Source organism: Psammomys obesus, unplaced genomic scaffold (assembly GCF_907164565.1).
Source record: "Psammomys obesus unplaced genomic scaffold, mPsaObe1.curated_primary_1811, whole genome shotgun sequence".
Lineage (NCBI taxonomy): Eukaryota > Metazoa > Chordata > Mammalia > Rodentia > Muridae > Psammomys > Psammomys obesus.
The window spans coordinates 10,089,884-10,100,974 of record NW_026596039.1 but is presented as its reverse complement, the minus strand read 5'-3'; positions in this window follow the sequence as shown (position 1 = coordinate 10,100,974).

Genomic DNA, 11,091 nt, shown 5'->3' with positions numbered 1-11,091 from the left:
TCTTTCTTTCTTTCTTTCTTTCTTTCTTTCTTTCTTGATTCAATGCTGGGGATTAAACATAGAGCCTTGAACATGCTGGGCAAGTATGTCTATTGTTTGCATTGACACAAAGTCTTACTAAACTACTCAAGCTGTCCTTAAACTCCCTTTCTGTATAGGCTCAATTTCATTTTGTGATCCTCTTGTCTTAGTCTCCCAAGTAGTTGGGATTATAGATCTGCACCATGAAGCCTGGCTCTAACTCTCTTGGAATGATGGAATATGGTAGAATTTAGAACCTTCAGTCTTTGACTGCAGCTGAAGCAAGAAACTCATACATTTTTTAAAGTGGTGTAACTTATTTATGTCTTCAGGAATATTATCTTCCTTTATAAATTCTTATCTGCCATCAGCTATCCATGAGCAATCAAAGTACTTGGCTTTTGTAGACCAAGACAATTATCTCTAGCCAAGGGAACCTGAAGCCCATTCTTGGCATATTCAGGAATTCTAACTTGCAAGAGTAGTGTCATGTCCACAGGGAAGTTATGAAGTGTATTTTCTAAAGGTCAAATTCAAGAGGATCATCCAGACTATAAACTTATACAAAACTTTATGTACACGTCAACACCAGCTGCCAAAATGCAACTCAACTGTTACTGAGAGCCACAAGTCCCCCCCCTGTGCATGTGCTGGGTCACCTTGTAAGAGGACCAGTTCCCTTCCCCTCCCCCCTCTCGCTTTCCCACCACCCTCACCCAGAAATGTCCCTAATGAACTTCCCATGTGAGACCTGCTTCATGGTGTAACTTTATGGATTAATCCTCATAGCTCTGCTGCCTAAATCCCAACATTTGGTGCTTCAGCGGCTCCATAGGCTCTCTGGGTGCCCAGTGCTCTCCTTCATGGGTTGAAGCCACACCGCTGGGACTCTATTCCTGATCTTCTTCATGGTCATTGTAAATGACTCCCTTTGTCCAAGAAACTGACCACAGATTGGCCGGCACCTCTCTGGTTCACTGGGGCCTGTACCCCCATCCAGACACCTTCCCCTGGGTGAATAATCTCTCATCTACTGGCACGGTTTCCCATTTCCTTTTCTGAAGAGTAAAAAAATCCTAGTATTAGCTGAAAATGTGTTGCTCTGATGTCTGCCATGTCCCTGGTAAAGCTCGTGACAACCTCCTCTGCCAGCTTGTGCCATCTCATCTCTGGGGCCCTGTATCCTGGGGGACACCGTCGGGTCTGGTTGAACTAATTTACTTCTCCAGGATACCTTCCTTTTCTCTCCTTGCCTGACCTTTGAATGAGGCAAGCTTTAGGCTCTTCTCATGAAACCCTTTTTAAACCTATTACCAAGACCTCTCAAAGGCTCCAACAGGCCAGCCTTCAGTCCCCGGCCTTACATTTCTCAGACTTAACCCATCCCTTCTTCCTCTCTGTAACAGTGAAATAGGGATATGGTCTGCAGCCCTGGGTCACCAACTGGAACCCTTCTTTGCACCTGTAGCATACCTGTCAGAAAAATTAGACCTGACCACCCAAGGATGGGCATCCAGGATGCGTGCTTTAGCAGCTGCTGAGCTCCTTATTAGCAAATCCAAACAATGAACTCTTGGTTCACCTACTACTGTCACCTCTTCTCACAACCTGTCTTACCTCCTAATGTACAAAGGCTTACAACCTCTCCCTCCCTCCAGGTGGCACTTACTTTCCAACCATGCCCACCTCTTAGCATTTCAAACCTCCTTCTCCAACTGAACACTAACCACTCCCCATCTCATTTTAGCATTGAAACTTTAAAGGAACTATTGCCCCACCCCTCACGCATATAGGAGGGCACATTACTCTGGGCCATCTATACCTAATACACAGATGGCAGCTCCTTTGTACACAAGGGAGCCCAACAAGCTGGCTATGCTACAGTGTTCAATACCGGGGTGGTTGAGGCACAGGGCCTACCTCCCTACACCAGCAATCAGCAGTCCGAACCAATAGCGCTTACCTGCACCTTCCAATAGGCACAGGGACACTCCCTAAACATCTACACAGACTCTAAATATGCCGTCCATAGTCTTCTTTCCCATGCTGCCATCTGGAGGGAGTGCTGGTTACTTACAACAAAGGGAGGATCAATAATCAATGCGGACCAAATTATGGCCATACTAAAAGTCTCCCACCTCCCCACAGCTATTGGAATTGTCCACTGCTGGTCCCACTGGACCAACAATTCCATCATCTCTAAGGGAAATAACCAGGCTGAAGAGGCAGCTAGAGCTGTGGCCCTTGGAGGCCTAGACTTCTCTTACCCTCCATAGGACATCCTTGCACTACAACTTACCCCCTCCCCTGTCGCCCCCTGACACTCGTCAAATCCCATCCTATCTGTACCAGCTCTTTCATCCTAATAGTAAAACCTTGTCTAACTTTTCTAAGACCCACCTGCAGCCCACCCCTGAGGACTTACATTTCTTAAAGATTATTACTGCCTCTTGTAAAACCTGTCAAATGTCAGACCACAATTCCTGATATCATAGCCCCTTTTCCTACTCACCAGGCTAGAAGCTCTCTCCCTAGGACTGACTGACATCTTGATTTTACCCACATGCTCACAGTTAAATGTGTCTGGTATCTCCTACTCTTGGTGGATACATTTTCAGGGTGGGTAGAGGCATTCCCCACCAACAAAAGGGCTCAGGCAGTTTCTGATCTCCTCCTCAGTGAAATCATCCCTCATTTTGGAATCCCAGCCTCCCTTCAGTCAGACAATGGTCCTGAATTCACCTCTCAGGTTTCCTAGACCCTATCTAGGTCTTGGTATTTTCATATCCCATACCACCCCCAGTCCTCAGGAAAGATAGAACAAATTAACTGATCATTAAAGAACACCCTTGTCAAACTGTCACAGGAACTTCACCTTGATTGGGTAAAACTCCTGCTGCTGGCCCTGTTCAGGCTATGGGCCGGCTAGGCCCAAGAGACCTTTTTCCCTCTTGTCCTAGAGCTCATGTATGGATGACCTGTTCTGACTCCTGGTTTTTTACCTAAATCCTTGTCTCTCCCTGATCATCTACTCACTCTCTTACTCTGTCATCTCAGCTCCCTACTATGGAACTTTACTGACCACTGTTTACCACGGCCACACACTAACTCCTATCTGTCTCCTATCGGCATTGGAGATCATGTCCTTCTCTCCTCCCTGGACCAACGCCCCTAATCTCTTTCCCCTAAATAGCGGAGCCCCTTCAAGGTAATTCTTGTGACCCCTACAGCTGCTAAGATTGAGGGCCTCCCTCACTGGATTCACCTATCTCACCTCAAGCACTTTAGCACCCCCTCTTCAAGATAATCCCCCTTCCTACATACAACTCCAACAGGACCCTGCTTGCTCAAGCTCCAGATGATGTCCTATCCACCTTGTCTGTCTTCACTCAGGAAGCTTTGCTTGACTGGATTGGGTATGTATTATTCCTCCTCCTCCTCCTCCTCCTCCTGTTTGTTTCTGTCTAGGGTAACCATTACATATGGAGATTCGAGGTTCAGGAAACCCTCATGCATAACAAACAGTCTCTCCTAATAGGGTCAATAAATTGTCAGAAGCCCATTGAAATCACTATCACCCCCATATCTACCACTTCTTTCTTATTTGATAGAGATTTTGTTTGTTTCCTCTTTGAACAAACAGAAAGCTATTGCAAGGAATGACCAGACAGATATGGAGGTTGCCCATACTGTTCTTGCTAAATGTAGAAGCTAGCACAAAAGAATGTCCTTCAGCTATATAAGAAGACCCTTTTCTTCTATCTCCGTGACCAATGGGATCCCAGATGGGAAACAGGTGCAAACTTCACCACCACTGCAAACCTGAACTTTCAGTAAGTACAGTCACTATCCAGAGAAAATGTCCCAATTATCCAACCCCTGGAGATGGAAGAGGTAGAGAAGGTAATTAAATACTCTTCCAAGGTCATCGCCTCTTTTAACATCTTCTTCGCTTTCCTAAATCTCCTACGTCAAACTCTGACCTTAGCCTACAAGCTCCTTAACATCACCCAACCTGGCCGGGAGATCACTGGCTGTGTGTCACCCCTGGGACCAGTTCAGAACTGCCACTGACAGCTTTTTCAGTGACCCTGTCAAATAACCTTGCTACTACTCACCAACTGCCCTAATCCTGGTTGTCGCCATGACTCCCTACCTTTTTCATATCACCCTCTTTGCCATGGCAAGCTGTTTCAAGGCCTCTAGAACACAGTCTATAGGGTGTTAAGTTCCCTAGACTGCAACAAAACTATAATCCTCAGTACTGCATCTCAGCCATAACATTCTTTGTGATACTCAGGTCTACCACTGCCTACCTTCTGGCTGGTCAGGAATTTGCAGGTAGGTGCCTGTCTTCCCCGAATTAGTGGTGCTATATGGAAAAGAATCCTCACTGATTCTGGTTGTGGATTCAATAGCTGCAAGGCCTAACAAAAGGGCAATTCAAATCTTGCCCCTCCTGGCTGTTGCAAGAATCACCATGGGTATCAGAACCAGAACAGCAGGACTGGCCATTTCCCTAACCTTTTATCACCATTTTTCTTCCCACTTTATCCAGGACCTCCAGTAGGTGGCTCAGACAAAACTAAGTCTTCAGGGACAAATCCACTCCCAGGCAGCAGTGGTACTTCAAAACTGATATGGACTGGATCTCCTAATGGCTGCAAAAGGCGGCCTTTGTCTCTTCCTTCAAGAGAAATGCTGCTTCTATGTCAGCCAGTTGGGTATAGTAAAAAACAAAATCTAACAACTCCACACATACCTCCAAAAGTGAAGGGAACAACTTAATGCCTCTGATCCTTGGGCCATTGGAAACCCCATATGGAAATGGATTCTGCCCTTCCTGACCCCTCTCTTCCTCCTCCTCCTCTTCTTTTTTTGCTTTTAATATTTGCACCCTGCTTTATTAACTTCTTCTCTACATTCCTCCAATGACAAATCCAAAAAATTAACCAAACAATTAATCAGTTACTCTTATAGGATTACCAACTGCTGGCCATAGAGCTTGAGGCTAATGATTGCCCAATATACCCTGATGATGAGGAGCAACTGTACCCCGAAAAAGACAACGCCCTTAGACAGGAGGAAGCAGTCTGAAGAGCCTATGACACCGCTGTACCTCCCCTCACCATCACCCTACCCTTACTCCTCCTCTTTTATAATAACAAAAAGGGAAGAATATTAGTAAGCAGGCACCTCCACAGCCAGCCTGAGTGGACTGGGGGACAGTGGGGCATCAGGCAACTCCACAGCCAGCCCCAGGAACCTGGCTACAGCAGGACAGGTCATCACCAGCCATCAAGATGGAACATATTTCTAGGTGTCGCCATAAGCCCTGTGTCCTCTCCCTGTGCATGCACTGCGTCAACTATAACAGGACTTGTTCTCTCTGCCCCCCATCTCTCATTCCTGACACCTTCACCCAGAACCTGTCTCTGTGTTCTCTTCCCTGATAAACTTTCCATGTGAGTCCTGCTGTGTGGTGTAACTTTATGGATTATGGCACATATCTCTGTCACCTAAAATCCCACCAGGGACCAAGTGTTCAAATATCTGAGCCTATATAGGCATTCTCATTCAAATCACTACAACACTTATTTTCCTTAGTTAGCCCTTGGCAAGATCACACAATACTACTTTTTAAAAGAGGAATTGATAATAAGGCATTATTAAATAAAAGAATAAGAGTAAAAATGTTTAATTTTAGAAAAAAGAAAAGATGCAGCTAAGAAGTAAATGGAGCTCAGAAAGTGACTCCCAACATCTCAAACTTCATTCCAAAAATAGGAACCTGAAATCTGAATGATTTAATCCAGAAAGAGGCAAAGGTGTCCTTTTAAAGAGCCAAATGGAACATATTTTAGGAGGAAGGAGTTATAAGAAAGAAAAGTGGATACTTCTATCCAAAAGAACCTTGTAGAATTTGACTTGAATTAGGGTTGTCAATACAGGCATATATCTTCAAAATAGATCCACAGGCTTATGTTTGTACCTATGCAAGGTTTTGAACACAAATGCATTCCCCAGCTCTGATCTTTGAGTTGTTCTGCCATAATACTGCTTTGCACTCCTGTGCACATACCCACACACAGGCTCACATACATGCACAAGCTTGAAAAAATAAATATTTTTTAAAAATGTGATTCTGATGAATCCTAAAATTAGTGAGTCAAAGTTTGAGAAGAAACAAGAACATCTTTCTACCAACATAGTTTTGACTTTCAAAATAAAAAATGTGATTTCACAGTGGAGGAAATCAACATATCTTATGCTTAATGGGTCAAGGTTAATGTCATCAGCAGTAAGACATGTCCTGCTTCAAGTATGCTGAGTTGAGAAGGGCATACCACTTCTGTGATATTCTTGGGAAAAATAATTACCTCAATGTACTCAAGGAGATTTGAGGTAGAATAAATTTGATAGGCATTCTACAAAGTAGCTGACACCATTTGCCAAAATATATGAACAATCACTGATATGCTTAAATTATTTTTATTACATTTACTTTGTGAGGGAAGGGGGAATTGCCACAGCGTGCCTCTGTTGGCCAGAAGACAACTTTCAGAAGTAGGCTCTCTCCTACCACCATGTGGTGCCTGTGTCTCAAGCTCAGGTCATCAGGTTTGGTGGCCAGCACCTTTACCCACTGACCCATCTCATGGCCATCTTCTTTTTAAAATTTCAATTGAGAGGCAATACTTTTTCTTTGCCAAAACCCACTTTGCCCTAGGAAAGATATAACCCACCAAAAGAGAAATCCCCCAGAGTTAGGGTTGAGGCAGGGTTCGTTTTTATCTTTTCAGAAGAATAAAAACATCTCACTAAGGAATCCGGAGACCACTGGGCAAATGAAACATCTGAAGAAAAGGGACGGATTATTAAGAGAAAATGTGACAAGAAAAAGAGCGATTTGGCCAAGTGGTATTGCCCACCTCCATCTTTTTCCCTATACAGACATAAGTGGCAAATGGTCTTCATGTGATCCCAATTCATTTAAAAATTAAAGCTAGCTTTGGGGTTGGAGAGTGGCTCTCTCCTTTTCTAAACCTATGCATGCTTGACTAAGGAAAAATTCAAAATTTCTGTCTGTATCAGAAGAGCCACCTGGTATGGGACAGAGGAAAACAAAAAATAAGGGATTGTTCTATTGCCATTGATCACATAATCCTTTGGTTTTCATTTGACTCTCTAATTTTAAGGTATATTATCTCAAAATCTATGATTATTACACACACACACACACACACACACACACACACACACACACACACACACACATATATATATATATATATATATATATATAAACTTTCTGTCATGATACTAGCAGTTATTAACTAATTTTAGAAATAAGCTTCATCTAGTTTCCTGTACGTGTTTCCAGGTTTGAATCTGAAGGAAGTAGCTAGAAACAAAGTTTTCACCTCTTATATGTGCTCAACAGATTATGGTCCCCAGACTTTTCTGAGGTCTGCTTAATATACCACTCCTAACTATAACCTTTTAGGTTTCCAAGAGGATGCCGGGGCCCCCAACAATGAATCCCCAACCTGGATGTGTAACAACAAACACCGGAAAAAACTGCTCCATGTTTTCTCTGCTGCCTAGTTCTGCACAAACAGTGGACACCTTTGAGTTGACTGTCACGTTCTGCCTAGTCAGGAACATCACTAAGCTGACAATCACCACCCAAAGATCAGCTTCAGACTACAGACTGCTTAGGACATTCAAAATGCTGAGTTCATATGAGACTAACATGAACATTTTACAGAACTTTGAACTCAAAAATACTTAATCCTAAGACTGCCAAATACAACCAATTTGGACATTGTAGAATGCTTAGCAAAAATTGCTCTATTTTTGTAAATAGTTTTGCTGTATCATTTCTTCTTATTTAGACAAAAAGGGGGATATAGAAATAATATAGGAACAATAGAAAAAAAGAGTAGGTTATTGAATCTACTCATAGATCTTTGTATTTTGATATGAAATTAAAGTTATAGGTTACATTTTATATTGATACAAAATTAAGGCTATATTTTGTTTATAGCACACTATGTATCAACTTTTTTATGGTATTGTACCTGTGTAATTCTTAAAAATGAAATGTGAAGTTGTAGTCCTTCTGAAAGATACTATCATAAATTGTTTAGAATAATTAAGAAATACAAACTAATAGTGAATCAAAATTATGATTTTTGTTAGTTACTAGTTTAGTTAAACAGATGTTTTCTAAGTTAATCAGTGTATAACTAGAAGCAAGTAATTTAGATATGCTAGAGATAGACAGATGATCTTCAAAAACCCCAGAGATCTATAGAACATGGCATTTAAAGATATTTTATTAATTTGAGGATTTTTTGACAATGAGACATGTCAGCTCCTGGCAGTACCCTCTTTTTTATTAATTACACTTTATTCACTTTGTATCCCCCCCATAAGCCCCTCCATCCTCCCCTCTCAATCCCACCCTCCCTCCCCCTTCTTCACGAATTCTCCTCTGCAAGTCCATTGATAGGGGAGGTCCTCTTCTCCTTCTTTCTGATCTTAGTATATGATATCCTATCAGGAATGGCTGTATTGTCATCTTTTGTGGCCTGGTAAGGCCACCCTTTTTGACTTTGAAGAAGATGAAGAGCATTTAAAAATTCTCCTTCAGGAGCTAGCTTCTGTTATGTATATGAACATGTTTTTGTTTTGGTCCCAGGTGTGGGATATGGGACTGATTCAGATGGTCTACAGAAGCAGAATATTTACCTCATGTGGGCTCTGACAAGAGTTCTTTACCAGCTGCAGATAGTTTAAATCTGAGGACTCTGGAGAGAGAATAAATGCCAGAGCCCAGAAAGGAGACAGAATAAGGCTGTTCCTGTTTCCCCCTTGCTGCTCTTAGTTGCTGTTGTGAAACAAAAAGTTGGAGCTCTCCTGAAATGAGGATTAGACTGGCTACAAGGAACCCCATGACCCTAAACAGCAGGAAACAGCTAAGAGAACTGTGCCCTTTTCCCACTAACCCTTTCTCTCTCCTACCTAGTGTTAGGGTGTTGGGAGACATTGGGGTGGAGCAGGGAGAAAAGATAAAAGAAATATAAATAAGAGTTTAAAAAAAAGCATGCCAATAGGCTTTCTATGTGGCAAGCTAGCCACTGGGCAAGGAATGTCCTTGCTTCTACTGCAGACAGAATGCTGGACAAACTGGCTGCAGGAAAGTAGACCACCATGCTTTGAAAAGATAAAGTAGCCAATTCCTTCATAATTCCTGCTTCACAGAACTGGAAGGCTAAAGATGATGCTCCAATGTTATAGAGATATTTTGTGTGAGCATCCAGGCAGCCAGCAGTCTCTGTCATTTCTATAGTTTTGGAATCTATGCACTTGCTGTTTATTCAGATAATATTACACCTTCTCAGGTCTCTGCTGGGGTTGAAGACTAACTGGTTATAATTTTACAATTAACATTAAGTTCTTTAGGATTCAAGAAGATGTTTTAGGTCTAAAAAGGCGGTTTTTGATTGGTATTGCAAGTTTTGATACAAAGTGATTTAGGGACAGAACTTTGGATTCTTCAAAATAGGACACATAGTAGAGCACTTTCTTCAACATTGCTAAAATCATATGGCCTAGACATTGTGAATGTAATTTTTACCTGAAAATATATAGTTTATTGACGTTAGAGGAAAAGTCTTTTATTTAGACAAAGGGGGGAAAGTTGCAGGATATTTGATCCCGTTGTGAACCCCCAAAATTGTGAACTGTAAAATCCTGTTTCTTGTTTGGTGTGATTGAGCCCTATCACACACCTCTAATCCAATAACTTTCTGTTTATTGTATACAGGTGATTTTGATGTGGTTCACCCAGCCCTAGCACACACCTTTAATCCGAGAGTTTTCCGACACAGAATATAATAAAGTTAACCCTAGGTCAAGAGATAGAGCAAGAAATCAGTTGACAGGGATTAAAGAGTAGGAGGGGTTTTGAATTGAGATATATTTAAGACAGTGTGGAGAAGTAGAAAAAGCTTTTAGCCTAAGCTCTGGCTTTAGCTTCAGCTTCACCTCCTCTGCTCCCTGGGCTTTGAGCTAGCAAGCTTTTGGCCTTGAGTTTCTTGGCCTTTTCCTCCTAGGCTGTCAGTTGAGCTAATGAGCCTTTTGGTTTTTTCCATCTGGACCTGGGTTGAGAAGGAAGGTCAGCTGGATACTTTCTCTGCCTCTCCGAGTTAGCAGGTTTTCACCCCAGCATCTGGCTTCTATTTTATTGGTGAAATAGAATGGTTGAGATTTTCATTTGTTTATAAAACAACAATCTTCCAAAAGGTATGATCATGAAAAATAATCATGACAAATGACTGTCAGAGTAAAGGAGAGAAAGGAAACAAGACAACTATTAACAAATGCAACAGACAATCAAAGATTGTATTTGGGGATAGAAAAGGGACACTGGTAAAAAGTCTTATGGAATAAAAATGAGGTTTTTGGCTTAGTTGATAGTCACTAATGAATTATTATTATTTTCGTGATTTGAACATTGTTGTTTGAACAGGTGTTACTGCTATCTGAAACTGTATGAGCGGTGTGTGAGAACTCTATGTACTAGTTCTGCAACTGGTCTGTAATTCTAAAATTACTGCAATCATTCGTGTGATGACTGTCCCCCGAGGCACATTTGTTAAAGGCTCCAGAGATGATGTGAAGCCCTTGAGAGATGAAGCCTTGGATTATTATTGTTCTGAAAAGATATCTAACTTTAAAAGAATATATTGGGCTAGAGAAAATGGTTCATGGTTAAGGTGTTTGAAAACCAGATTTGAAAAGTCTGAAAACCAGATTTGAACTCCTCAGACCCCATGTAAATGCTAGGTGTGTATAGTAGTACATCTGTAATTTCAGGCTCAGAAGGTACACAGGGAATCACTAGTTTGCTGGCTAGCCAAACTAGCCTTATTGGTGAGCTCATTGAGAGACCCTGTCTCAATGAATAAGTAAGAGCAATTGAGAAATATTAAAGACATCAACCTTGGTCCTAGAATGTATGACCACACACAAAGGCACTTACATGTATGCATTAAAAAA